This window comes from Podarcis liolepis, assembly GCF_965112155.1.
Source record: "Podarcis liolepis genome assembly, chromosome: 6".
Lineage (NCBI taxonomy): Eukaryota > Metazoa > Chordata > Lepidosauria > Squamata > Lacertidae > Podarcis > Podarcis liolepis.
Genome location: NC_139559.1, coordinates 25,957,378 through 25,971,031, shown reverse-complemented (window position 1 = coordinate 25,971,031; position 13,654 = coordinate 25,957,378). Strand labels below are relative to the sequence as shown.

Genomic DNA, 13,654 nt, shown 5'->3' with positions numbered 1-13,654 from the left:
TGCATGACATCCGGTCTTCATCCTGTGACCCCCCAATTTATAACAACTCCAGTTGCAATAAAGCACTTCTGAAGGAAATATTCCTGCACGAGCAGACTTTGGAAACAAACTCTCCTTCCCAAAATCAGAAGAGTCCTTGTTATGGCTATTGCAGATAAAAGCCATTGTCCAAACTAACCAGCGGCGGCCTTCCTGAGTTTCAGAAAGTGGACAATTACCAGCCAGGAACCGAACCTGCAACCTCCTGTACACAAAGCATTGTGTTCTGCCTCAAATCTACAGCCTTTCCCCATTGCCAAAGACTAGAAGACACAAACTAGACCAGAGCTTGGTTGATGGGAAAAGGAAGCAGAAGTGTGGCCTTATTAAAAGGCACTTGTAACAAACAGATATGTTAAAGTGTAGTATAGAAACAGTACTCAAATGCATCCTGCAGACCCTTTTCAATCCCACAGTATGAAGACCACCAGCTTGCATTTTATAGCCTAGCTTCAACATAGCTCCAAAATGTGGCACATGCAGATGACATGTTCGAAGAAAATTGACACGTTGCATTAATATTGGTAATTGCAGGATCAGGCCCTGCTTCTTATTTATTGGTTTTGGGATACCAAAATCACTTTAGCTTTTTTTCCTTTTAAAAAAGCAGTTCTTCCAAGCATCCTTTTTTCCTTGAAGGAGTCACCCTATGGGGAAACACTAGGGAAGCTTCAATTCAAACAACAACAGCATGTGTTTCTTGTAAGGAGAGAGGCGGCAATCACAACTAACGGTTCATTTCTTTCTTCACCACCCACTGATAATAAAGTTGTCAGCCTGACAGACACCACCAAAGTGCTGGCACAGAATAGGGTAAAAATGCTACACAGACCTCTATCGATCATACTGGATCCGTTCTAAAAGTCATCTAGTTTCTTCCACTACAACAGTCACCCTCTGCTTTGCATATCAGATTTAAATCTTGACTTGGACATTTGTCTCGAACGTCTATATCCCGCTTTTCAATGAATCGTGCTCAAGATCAGATGAAAGTACGAAAAACTTAAAGCGGCAGAAACGTGTATCAAACAATGGGATACAAGTGTCCCCTCCTCAGGGGACATGCCGTTCATGCTTACTCATAAGCAAGCCCAGAACTTTGGGCTGCAATCCTAACTAGAGAGAGCAAGCCCCGCTCAACACCTTTGGTGCTTGCCTACCTCCGAGTAGACGCGGGTCTGCAGTGGCGGATTCCACCCAGAGGCTGCCAGATCAAAACGGCAAAAGTTGAGGACACGCCTGGGCTGTGGCGGACGACAGGCAAGCCCTGCTTGTAAATTTTATTAAGGGGGATTTTAGCACGCCTAAACGAGCCTCCTTCATTCCTAGACCTCTTACTGATGCCTCCCCATCCAGTTTATAACCTCCCAACCCTTTCCACGAAATATGGGGGTGGGGAAAACACCCTCTGATTGCGCCTGATCTACATTTTAAATCAGTTCTTTAAAAACCGACCTCCCTATCCCCAGCCACGCGAAGGGGAAGTCGCCTCCCGTTTTGCAGAAGCAACAAGGTCACATTTAAAGCACCGTTTCTTGTTTCTTTTTTATTTCAGCAGACAGTGTTATGGAATATATATATTTGTAACGTTTATCCAGGATGTCTCAGGAGAATCCGCTGAAAGTCCTTGCCCGAAATTCCCGCAAGAAGAATCGCCAGCCTTGTATCTGCTCCAAGATCCGAGGATTTGGAGACCCTCTCCAAGCGCTCGCTGCATCCCTCTTTCTTTTTTGCTGCCGCAGCCGCCCTCGAAAGCGCCTCTCCCGCAAGAACAAAGGGACACCCGCCTCTTTCCCTACCTGCTGGATCCCAGTGGGCGCGGACCGGGGAGAGACGAGCGAAAGCGCCTCGTCCTCCTTCTCGCCTCCTCGGATGGATTAGATGCGCTCCGGATGCGCGAGCGCCGCCGAGTGGGAGCGTTTGAATGGAGGGAGGGCGGAGCCCGCAGGCGACGAAGGGGAGGAATAATAGCCCCTGTCCGGTCAAGGAGGAGCAAAAGCAACGGACCTTGCGCGAATTTTGCACGTGATGGGAGCTTGTGCGCCTCTGCAAAGTAGCTGCAAACTAGTTGCTACCCAGGGCGCAGCCGCTGCAGGAGGGCGCAATTGCAGACGGCGCTCAGCCGTTTCCCTGTCCTTTTTCAAAGCGGGTCTTTCACAAATGGGAGATAAAAGCAGACTGGGGGAAGGGTAAGAGGGGAATTGAGTTAGAAATGCTCGAGAGGAAAGGGATAGGCGTCTTGACTCACTTCCCTGGAAAGCCTCAGCTCCCCCCAGGGCTGGGTAGTCGAGCGAATGGGAACGCGGTGCAGCGCGTTGGAGAAAAATCTCGGTCAGTCTCTCTTTGCTATTTTCATAACCCTGTCCTGGTTGCTATAGAAATGGGTTTTTTTAAAGAGACCGTTGGAAACATCAGGGAGTCGTTAGAGGATTGGCTTGTTCTAAGCTGGGATTGGCCTGTTGCTCAGGCTTTCCAAAGAAAGGAGGATCAGAAGAAGCGCCGCAAATATGTGAGTGGCGCAGAGCAATGCGGTTATCTGTATAGGGAAGGCTCCCTTGAAGAACTGGGAAAGGTTGCCGTAGAAGCTGCGCCGGTAATAGCGCTGGGGCAAGACGTTGGTCGATGCAGAAAAGTATCGGTGAAATGCTTGCAAACAAATCTCATAATTAGAAAAGCTTATAAACCACGTAATAAAAATAATTTCTAGGTGGTGTAAGTTATGCATTACACATAACTTATGCATGTTTGCACAGATGGCTAGTTCTCAAAAATGGCCATAATAGTTGAAACTTTGGCTGGCATTTGCCACGCTAGATAGCAGATGCATAAGAAAATACTCCAGTCCTCCATGCAAAGCAATTCCCCTAATACAGAAAACAGGGTGGGGAAGACATCAAGCATGAAGAATTACTTTATGCCAGAACCCCAAGATCCACCATCTTGCAGTAGGTACAAAAGACAGGATGGGTTCACATTACCACCTTAAAATGTAGTGAAGTTTCTTGCCCTACAACTCCACTCAGCAAATTAGGAACTGCTTAAAGACTCCAGCTGGTATGAAGCTGGTTTGAGAAACAACCCATCATACAATAGCATTTATTAATATAGTACAGGATACACATGCATTTTGGATAACATTGTGCGGACACGGATTAAAACCCAGCGCAGGAAATGCAGTGAGCACACTGTAAATTGCTCTGTGAACACAAACACTTAGAATTAAAGAATTCTGTACTCTGGAATTTGTTAGGAGTTCCAGAGCTGAAGGGAGCCTCCAACTCTTCAGTGCAAAAATCCATTCCTGGAAAAAAAAAATCTGCTAGTGGTGGTCATACTTTGCCCTCCAGCTGTTCTGGGACTACAACTCCAATCATCCCTAGCTAACCGGACCAGTGGCCAGGGATGGTGGGAATTGTAGTCCCAAAACAGCTGGAGGGCCAAGTTTGGCCACCACTGTATCAGAGCTATCTTCTTCCTACTCTTTAACTAGCATGTCTGTTGCAAGCTAACCCTGTTAGTTTTTGAATAAATGGTAGTTTTCAGTTACATTTTGTCCTCTGCTCATGCAAGCTCTACACTGCACTGCAACGTGCTGAATGGCTGCATACAGCAGACTCAAGTGCAATAGACACAAGTGTTACAATACGAATTTAGACAAAATGATGGCCTCAAGTCAAACAATGTTTGTTTTAAATTAGTAAGCATATGGCATCACATTTTGGAATAATAAAAGATTGCTGTGTGTGGTTGCAAGGCATGTATTTTTCAGGTTTCCAAATCCCACAAGCATGGTATGTTTGTATAAAAGCTAGAGTAAAAGCAAAGTCAGTGTGTTAATTTCTAACAGTTTTAAAGCTGCTGTACTTGCAGCAATTTTAGCTGGATCGGTTTGAAATTTGTCTCAGCTATAAACTTCATCAGGTAGAGGATTTCAAGTGTTTTACTTGACAGGTATCATTTTACAAGCTTATAACAGCAGAACATTTTGTTGTTGTTGTCGTCGTCAATCTACTTAATGAAAGAGCACTCCCATGCTTCTTTAAGAGTATAGCTTTAATCAGAGTTGGGAGATGTACTTTGCACAGTGTTGTTCGGTTTCACACTCTGGTTTGAAACTAGCAACCATACAGACACAACACTACCTTCTGACAAACTAAAAATAAAATGGAAAGGTGATACGTTTTATGTACGAGGAGCAAGGATGAGGGTATACACAGATTTTGTTCCTCTAGCAATTGTTTTTTTAAAAAAGCAACGATCTGGAATGTTACATCTGCACCTTATTTAAAGATTATCACACATTCCAGAGTTCCTACACTCAAAGTGCTTGTGAAAGATTTAACTTTAAAAACTGCAGTGGGATGTCTACTAGATTACTGAATTATTTGCAGGAAACTGTTTTTTTTTCCCTAGAAAACAACCTTATTTTGGCCCAAGGAATTGTCACTGTTAGTCAAGCACATGACAGCTGAGGGTGTGGCCAAAGCAAAAATGGGAATGTCCACCAGAATCTTGTGCACAATTCCACCCATGCCTCCCAGCTGCCTTGTGGGATATCTTCAGGAGAAGAAAAGGCTAAGGAGTAAAAGTGGAGTAAAAGTCCCTAAAGTGGATGGCACCTTGTATGCACCTTCTAGCAACTCCTGCAGCCAAGCTGGTGGCAAGTGTATTGCTCTGCTTTCCTTTGGACCACATCAGCAAGGCTGTCTGGGCAGGACCTTCATACATACTGCTTAGGCTTGAGGCACAGGGAGGTAACTTTGGTTCAACTAGCACAGGGGTCTGCAACCTTTAAGACAAAAAGAGCCACTTGGACCCGTTTCCGAAGGAAAAAAAACTGGGAGCTGCAAAACCATTGCGACATTTAAAACAAATATATCTCCGGAGCCGCGATCTGACAGCGGGTGGGAAGGTAACGTCGGGACAGTGCGTGACTAACGCATGCACCGCCCCCATGCAACATCACAGCCAGTACAGAGCCCGCCACAGTGGGGAGTGTCGGGGCGCACAATGCGCCTCCTCCCCTCGCTAGTATCCGCCCTGGAGCCGCGGCAAAGGTGTAAAAGAGCCACATGCGTCTCCGGAGCCGCGGGTTGCAGACCCCTGTACTAGCACATCCATCTGACTTTACTCCTCACAGTGGTGTCCAAACTTTTTTCAAAGAGGGCCAGATTTGATGAAGTGAAGAACTGTGAGAGCCGACCAAAGGGCCAGTGAAAGTTGTTAAAGGATTGAAGTTGTTGAGCTTTTTATGATTTTACCCCAGGAAATTAAATGCCACAGGGGCCGGAATAAACCGACTGGTGGGCCACATTAGGCCCCTGAAACGGACTTTGGACATGCCTGCATGTAGAGACACTCCATTGTCTCTCAAGACGGATGCGAACCATCTCATGATGGAGCTGTGGCCAAGCTGGAGGGGAAGAGGGCAGCTTGCAACTGGAGTAGAAGTCAAGGAACAGAAAATCCTTTTACCTAGAAGGAGAGGTGTTCCACTGTACTATCCCATACTAACACTCCTTTGAGAAAGTTATTATAAAAGTAGCAGTAATTTATTGCTCTTAAATATGTTTAATATGTTCATATCAGAGCCTCATTGTTCTTCTCTAGAAGAAGGGTTGTTATTTCAAGATAAGCAAATAATGGTTTATGTTTTGGTTCTCATTGTGGAATGGAAAAACTGTGAAAGGGCATACCACTCTTTCTCCCACCCTCCATCTACTCCTTGCTGAAAAAATAATCTAATAATCTGAGCGATGAAGCACATTCTAGTGTTTCCTTGCCGGAAAAGTGATTCCTACAAATATACACTACACAAAGTTTGTTGAGTGGAGTCACTTTAATCCTGCCCTGTACAAAGCATTACGCTTTAGCCCCAAAAGTTCTTTTCTCTCTCTTCCCCAAGAAAAAGGCTGATCGAGCAGAAATTTCTTGTTTCAAGGAAATCATGATTTTCGCAGGCTTTTGGGTCACCCAGGCAAAGAGCTGATATACCCGGACAGCCAGAGATGAAGGCAGCAGCTGGATTCGTAGAACATTTGAGACCTCGAGCAACTGGCAGAGAAGGTTGAAGAGGAGAGAGACCAGCAGAGTGCAGATCAGCTAAGAAAGAACAGAGGAAGAAGTCATCTTTCGCATCTGCTCACGGCAGTTAACAAGATCACCATTGCACAAAACAATGAAGACTGCAACAGTAATGGCCATTTCCCCCATGCAATTATGCTGAGAATGCATTCAGACATAATGAATTAACTTGGTACGGTCTCTGTAAATAAAATCAGCATCTGGACCCACCTCTCTTTAAATCCCTGCTGGGTTTAATGCCTTGCCAGAGAACTAGATAGAAACCTATTTAATACACCTGTTAAACTGTCAACAACCACCCAAGGCCTAAACAAGGCTCAAGAGGCAACACAAGGAAAAATTTAAAGCACTGATTTTGGCAGTTCCCTTTGCTGCTGCTGCTATTGTTGCAGGCCTGCTATAGCACTTGCTCTGGGTGTGTGTGTGTGTGTGTGTGTGTGTTAATTATACACACACACATATATATATACATACATACTGTGTGTATATATATATAATATATATATGTATGTATATATGTTTTCGTAGATTTTCACGGGTACAGGAATGCAGGTTTTGGTGTCCTCGGGTGTCTTCCCGTGTAAAAGTTGGGGTGTCTAGGCGACGTTTCGACGAGGTCTCACTCGTCATCTTCAGGCTGGTGCTTTCGGCTTCTTGTTACTGGAACAGTATGTATATATATATATATATATGCAGGTTTTGGTGTCCTCGGGTGTCTTCCCGTGTAAAAGTTGGGGTGTCTAGGCGACGTTTCGACGAGGTCTCACTCGTCATCTTCAGAAGCCGAAAGCACCAGCCTGAAGATGACGAGTGAGACCTCGTCGAAACGTCGCCTAGACACCCCAACTTTTACACGGGAAGACACCCGAGGACACCAAAACCTGCATTCCTGTACCCGTGAAAATCTACGAAAACATATATATATATATATATATATATATATGCACACACACAGTCATACCTCGTGTTGCGTCCACTTCATGTTGTGTCTTTTTGCGTTACGTCCCCCAGCAACCCAGAAGTACTGGAACAGGTTACTTCCGGGTTTCACCGCATGCGCAGAAGCACCAAATTGTGCCACACACCTGCGCAAACGCAGCACTTCGAGTTGTGGGCATTTCATGTTATGGACGGGCCTCTGGAACGGATCTCATCCATAACATGAGGTACCACTGTACGCACTGAATAAAGGTATGAAAACCAGGCCCTGTGTAACCTACAAGGCCACAATTACCCTCCTTTAAAAGGTTTTCTCAAATGTGTGAATTTTGACCTGCCTTGAATCTTCAGCGCCTGGTCATATACAGCACCTTCTGCCCACCCACCCCGACTCAGAATTCTCTACACCCACATCTGATCTTCTCTGCTATCCTGTTCACTTTGCAGACTGTTAGGCGGTGGCCTTTTTTGATCTTGAGGTTCTGGCAAAGGCTGTTGACAAGAGCACCAAAAATACAAGAAATCAAGCCTTTAGTGTCATTGGCCCAGTCCTGCAGAACGTCCTGCCGACATATTCAGCAGGCGCCTTCTGTACCAACTTTTAAATGTCTGCTGAAAACTTCTATTCTGCCAGGTTTATGCAGGAAATTAAGAGCACATTCCCTACAATGGTCTATTGATGTTTGTTTTTAATTTCTTTTTACTTTTAACTTGTTTTTAACTTTGTATGATGTTTTTGATTGGTTTTATATTGTTGTAAACTGCTGTGATTATTTTTATGATACAGCAGTATATACCGGTAATTATTTTAAATAAATAAATCAATAAAGGAGATAGAAGAGTTCAGCTTCCTTTACATGTGTGCACCTTAGACCATATTTACAAACACACACTTTGTCATTCTTATGGCTGCCTTCATATATAAATATGGCTGGTCCCATCATGGCTAGTTTTTGGCTCTCTTCCTAAGGCTAACCAACCTGCTGTGAAAATATGACTGGAGAATCAACTACGCCCCCTTTGACTTGAGATCTTTAGAAGAACACATCAGTAGCATAGTCCGCAGGAGCTGGGACAGAGCAACTGGAGCTCACCCGGTCATGGGGATTCGATTGCCAACCTTCCGATCAGCAAGCCCAAGAGGCTCAGTGGTTTTAGACCATAGCACCACCCGCGTCCATGCCAACCTATTAGTTTGAAAGCATGCCAGTGCAAGTAGATAATTAGGTACTGCTGCGGTGAGAAGGTAAACGGCGTTTCAGTGCACTCTGGCACTCGTCAACCAACTGGCTTCTATTACTGTGACTTGCAGATTTATGTAACTATTATTGATCTCAAAAGGGGTTTATAATTCCTTTTAGCTAGCTAGCTTGGAGCACCCACCCCACCCAAAAAAAGCAAACACTCAAAACAGGAAAGCAACAAGCATTTCACAAGACTGATCCAGATCTTAACACAGCTATCAGAACACCAAAATGTGCACACTTCATATGCTGTGTTTCACCTAAAGGTGTGTTCATCATTGTGAGCTGCTAGCACTTGTACAAAAGCTTATTCTATTGAAGGAAATTTTAGGAAGCAGTTGTGGTTTTGTGAAATAGCACAGAAAAAAATGTGAAAACCTGTGGTCATGTGCTACCCATTGCCTCTTCAGGATTGTAGGTAGGATGCAAACCACACAAGGATTTAGAATTCTAATCCCAAACCTATTATTCCATGACCTGGGAATAATTAATTTGGTACAAATTGGTCCTTTCCATCTTGCCTACAGAAATATGCTTTGAGAAGTAGACAGAGAGGGAAAAACCTTTTTGTGCTCATCTGAAGAAAAAAAAAGGAGTACAACTTACCATTACTGTGTTATACAATGAACTTTTGTCCAAGCAATACTGTTTTACATTATGGTCCAACCTGTCTGAAATAAAGGCAGAAAGCCCTTTTATCTGGACAGCCTCTTTTGAACTCAAATAGGCAGGCTTGGGTTTCATTTTTTTCACAGGTAGAGTTGTCCTAATGTCACTTGTTGAGGATCTTCTGTGCATCTTGCCCTGACTGTTATTTCCTCTAGACTCATTTTCTGATTCGAGGTCAGCATTCCCATCAGAATTATCAGAGGGTGGCATCTTTATCTCTTTAGTGATGGAAACTTGGGCTGGAAACAAAAGTTTAGCTTCAGTAACGTGTTAGGTACGGTAATTTTAGTCGGATTACAAAAACTGCATCAGCTGTGCTATGAAAGTACATTGAACAAAACTGTTTTTGTTTAAGTGCTCAGAAATGCACCAACTTTGTATAACAGTAATATGCTCTCCTTTAGATAGCCATTCAGGAAAGTCAAGGGCTAAATTGCCTCTGCAGTATCAATATTACACCTTTACCCAGGCACAAATGAAGACTTGGTCCCACTCCAGTGACAAACTGCTTTCAGAACTGATAATACTCTCAGGACGAGAACAGCTGCAAAATCCATAGAATACCGTATTTTTTGCACCATAACACTCACTTTTTTCCTCCTAGAAAGTAAGGGGAAATGTCTGTGCGTGTTATGGAGCGAATGCCTATGGGTGGCGGGGGGATCTGCTGCAGTCGTGAGCAGAGGATCCATGGTTCCCCTTCCTTCCCTCCTCCGTGGCTTGCTTTGAAACAGCAAAGCGGGAGAAGAGCCACTGAGTGGGGAGGAGAGAGGGACAGAGAGCCTGCTTGCTTTAAAGGAGCAAAGCGGGAGAGGAGAGGAGCCTTCTCCCCTTATACCCCTCTTCTGCATTATTAACAGCATCCTTCTCCACCCACACCACACGTGTTCCTTGTCCCTTGAGTGCTTTTCCTTCCCTCCCCACTTAAAACATGGTTACAAAGCACGGATCCACATGGATCCTTAGGATTTTTGCACTGGGTCACCCCAAATTCACCATCAGATCACATAGCATGTCCATGGCTACAGCTTGCAGCCAAAAAATCACGCACCCACTGTTGCCTGGGGCCGCAGTGGTGCAAAAACGTGGTTACAAAGCACGGATCCACATGGATCCTTAGGATTTTTGCACTGGGTCACCCCAAATTCACCATCAGATCACATAGCATGTCCATGGCTACAGCTTGCAGCCAAAAAATCACGCACCCACTGTTGCCTGGGGCCGCAGTGGTGCAAAAACGTGGTTACAAAGCATGGATCCACATGGATCCTCAGGATTTTTGCATTGGGCTACCCCAAACTCACCGTCAGATCACATGTCTGTGGCCACAGCATGAACCACAAAAATCATACATCCACTGTTTCGTTTAGAATATTTTTTTTCTTGTTTTCCTCCTCTAAAAACTATGTGCGTGTTATGGTCGGGTGCGTGTTATAGAGCGAAAAATACGGTAGTTTATAGAAAGTAGCATACTCACATTCCCAACTCTTTAAAAAAATGAATTTTCTCATTATCAAATGTGGTGCTTTGGAGAAGGCAAGTGACAGTTTAACATCATTTTTCACCATTAAGTGCAAGCCTTGCTGCAAACAAAATGGATCTTCACCCAATAATAAACCCAGTGATGTAAGTGAACCTGCCTATTACACTGGTAAAAACAGAAGTGTTCACCATTATTCAAGTGGAAATGCTGCTGACTTACTGTACTTCAGCAATTTCACTCCAATTCCTGTAATTAGAAAAACGCTTTGTGCATAGCCACACACGGATACAAACAAAATTAAGTCCTAGCGTCTTAGAGTTTACTCCCAAATAGGATTGTATCTTTTAGTCACTTATGCATAAATAAATTCTATAGATGTTTGATGGTATGCGCCAATATATTTTTTTTTTGGGGGGGGGGAGCTGTGGCATGTTTGAGAGGACATATTTTAACATAAAGGTAAAGGTACCCCTGCCCGTATGGGCCAGTCGTGTCCGACTCTAGGGTTGTGCGCTCATCTCACTTAAGAGGCCGGGAGCCAGCGCTGTCCGAAGACACTTCCGGGTCACGTGGCCAGTGTGACGAAGCTGCTCTGGCGAGCCAGCACCAGCGCAGCACACGGAAACGCCGTTTACCTTCCCGCTATAAAGCGGTACCTATTTATCTACTTGCACTTAGGGGTGCTTTCGAACTGCTAGGTGGTCAGGAGCTGGGACTGAAAGACGGGAGCTCACCCCGCCACGGGGATTCGAACCGCCGACCATGCGATCGGCAAGTCCTAGGCACTGAGGTTTTACCCACAGAGCCACCCGCGTCCCTTCTTTTAACATAGTATGCTGCAAAAAGCAGTTTTGTTGTAACAGCAGCAGTTCCACTCGAAAGCGATAATTGTGCTACAGTGACTCCTGGCTCCCAACATACCACTGTATCAGAGCAAAAATAACGGGATTTACTTACATACTTAGTAACTAGTAGGCATTCAAGTGTGCTTTCACTGGGCATGGTTTGACTAGAAAAGTACCATTTTAGTAGCCTTTGCCCCAGAGCATCTAACCATGGAATCCCAAGAGTCTTTGGTTTCTGCCTCAAGAAATCTGTATTAACAGGACAATAAAGTGGCGAATCCCTCACCATATTAGAAAGGAAACATCTAGGATGGATTTAAAGGCAACAGACTGTGAAACCCTCTCCTTTCATATTAAAATGTTACAAGCTGCAAAACACTGAAGAAATACCTACTCAGGGCCAACCCACCCATGAGGCAGAGTGAAGCAGCCTGCCTCAAGCGGTGGGATCCTGCAGGGCAGTGCCCCTGCTGCAGTTGCCAGAGTCACACAGTGACAGTTTTCAGCAAGCTCTTGGAAGAGTTCTGTGAGATTGCGCCAGCAGGTGCCACCACACGACCCCAGTAAACAAGGCTTCAGCGCAGGGGTGGCACCTTCCTGATTCGCCTCAGATGGTGAAACGAGCTAGGCTGCCCCCCCCCCCGTACCTACTGTACTTGCACTATAGGTGTTGCAATCTCAAGAATGCCAACACACAAGTTATTAAAAATACATCGAACAGAAAGCAAAACTGAAGTTGAAACGTGAGATAATAAAGCATTCTTATCCAAATGAGCTCTAGATATTTCTATTAAAATAACAGTTCAACAATGAACAGTTATGGAGAAAGAAAGAAATATTCTAAAGCTTTTCTAGTGCCTCTGTTTCCAAATTACAAAGCAAAGCAGCTTCCGTTCCCATTAGGATTGTCAAGCCTGTTAATTTTTTAAGGCTAGTTAAGAGGTGCACTATGCCTTCAAACTTGGCCAAAAGACAAATGACTAGGCTAAGCACCCATTCCTTCTTCACTACTAGTGAGTCTGCCATTGACAAACAGTACACACTAGAGGTAAAAATAGTTTGAAGCTAGCCCTTTCACAGCAGAGTATCTCAAGAATGATTATGACTTGGAGTGCCTGCAGTCAACTCCTATTCTCTCCAGTTTGAGATTTTTGAACTTGCAAGTTGCAGTAGCAATGTTATTTGAAAACATAAGCAAGCATAGTATTGTGTATGTGAAGTGAAATAATAAAATATAAAAATAGACAAGGCAGAACAAGCCAAAGGAATTCAAACAAGAAATTTGTCCTCAGTTGCATCAACTCTCCCTTTTCAGCCACTATATATGTTCTCTTTCATACCAAAAATCGTGAGGTGTGCAAGTACTGTACAGTATAGGTTTCAACCAAATTACAAGGCTTATTTGTGTATACCACAACCGTTAACAAACCTTCCTGATACAAAGTTTCTTTTTAGACTTGAATAATAAAAAAACACAGTTATTTAAAACAATGTTGTCAAAAACTTTAAATTCTCCATGTCTTTTTTTCTTTTGAAACTGCCTAATTGCCTGACACACAAGATCAGCATTAAGCTAAAAATAGTTTTGTAACACAATGCTTTAAAAGGAAAGCTAATACCTAAAGCCTTAATACACAAGCACATCTTATCTGTCTCACAGCAAGACTTACCATCATTAAGTAGATGTTGAAGCCAGAAAATGAAAAGAATCAATAATATTCCAAAAGGCAAACAAAACCAAAAGAAAAGGACAGGAAATGTTAGGTCATTAATTAAAGGGACCAGAGGGTACTTCATTTCTGCTCCAAAATCCACCTCAGCTGACTGTGCACATGTTTTACTAAATACTTGCTGTGCTGCACTAAGCACCTTAAGATAACTACACTCTGTTATTACGTCACAACATGACTCACAAAGCAACTATGCTGTCATTCCAACACCACTGATTTTAAAAGAAGGCTGCAATCCCATTAAGGGAGGAACACAAAGATTATATTGAGGTTAATTGGAGAACCTGCAGCACACCTGGTATAATGACACCTACTGCACTTGTAATTAGAAACAACAAACTTATGGGAAAATAACAGCGCTCCTCAAATTCCTTTACCAATGGCCCCAAAAATAATGATATTGTGTTCTCTTTTCACAGTTTTCACCAAATATTCCTACTTTTTTCTAAGTTATATCTCATCTCACATGTAATGTTTTCCAATACTGTGAGCCACTGCAAAGTAGTATTAGGCCTGTTTTGCAAGTGGAGGGGATAAAAGTGTATAGCCCAAAAATGTAGCTTGGTGTATTTCACTGGTTGATGGGGGGTTGAGGGAAGCTGCATACTGGGTCTCAAAAAC

General features: G+C 43.7%; 1 long non-coding RNA gene across 1 annotated transcript; it reads right to left on the bottom strand.

Annotated features, from left to right (window-relative positions):
• Positions 1 to 5,859: 5,859 nt before the first annotated feature.
• LOC310709120 lies at positions 5,860 to 13,149 on the bottom strand. Its single transcript, XR_014527313.1, has 3 exons — positions 12,974 to 13,149; positions 8,913 to 9,214; positions 5,860 to 6,141 (listed from the first exon to the last, which is right to left on the bottom strand). It is a non-coding gene; the product is annotated as an uncharacterized lncRNA (long non-coding RNA).
• Positions 13,150 to 13,654: the final 505 nt, after the last annotated feature.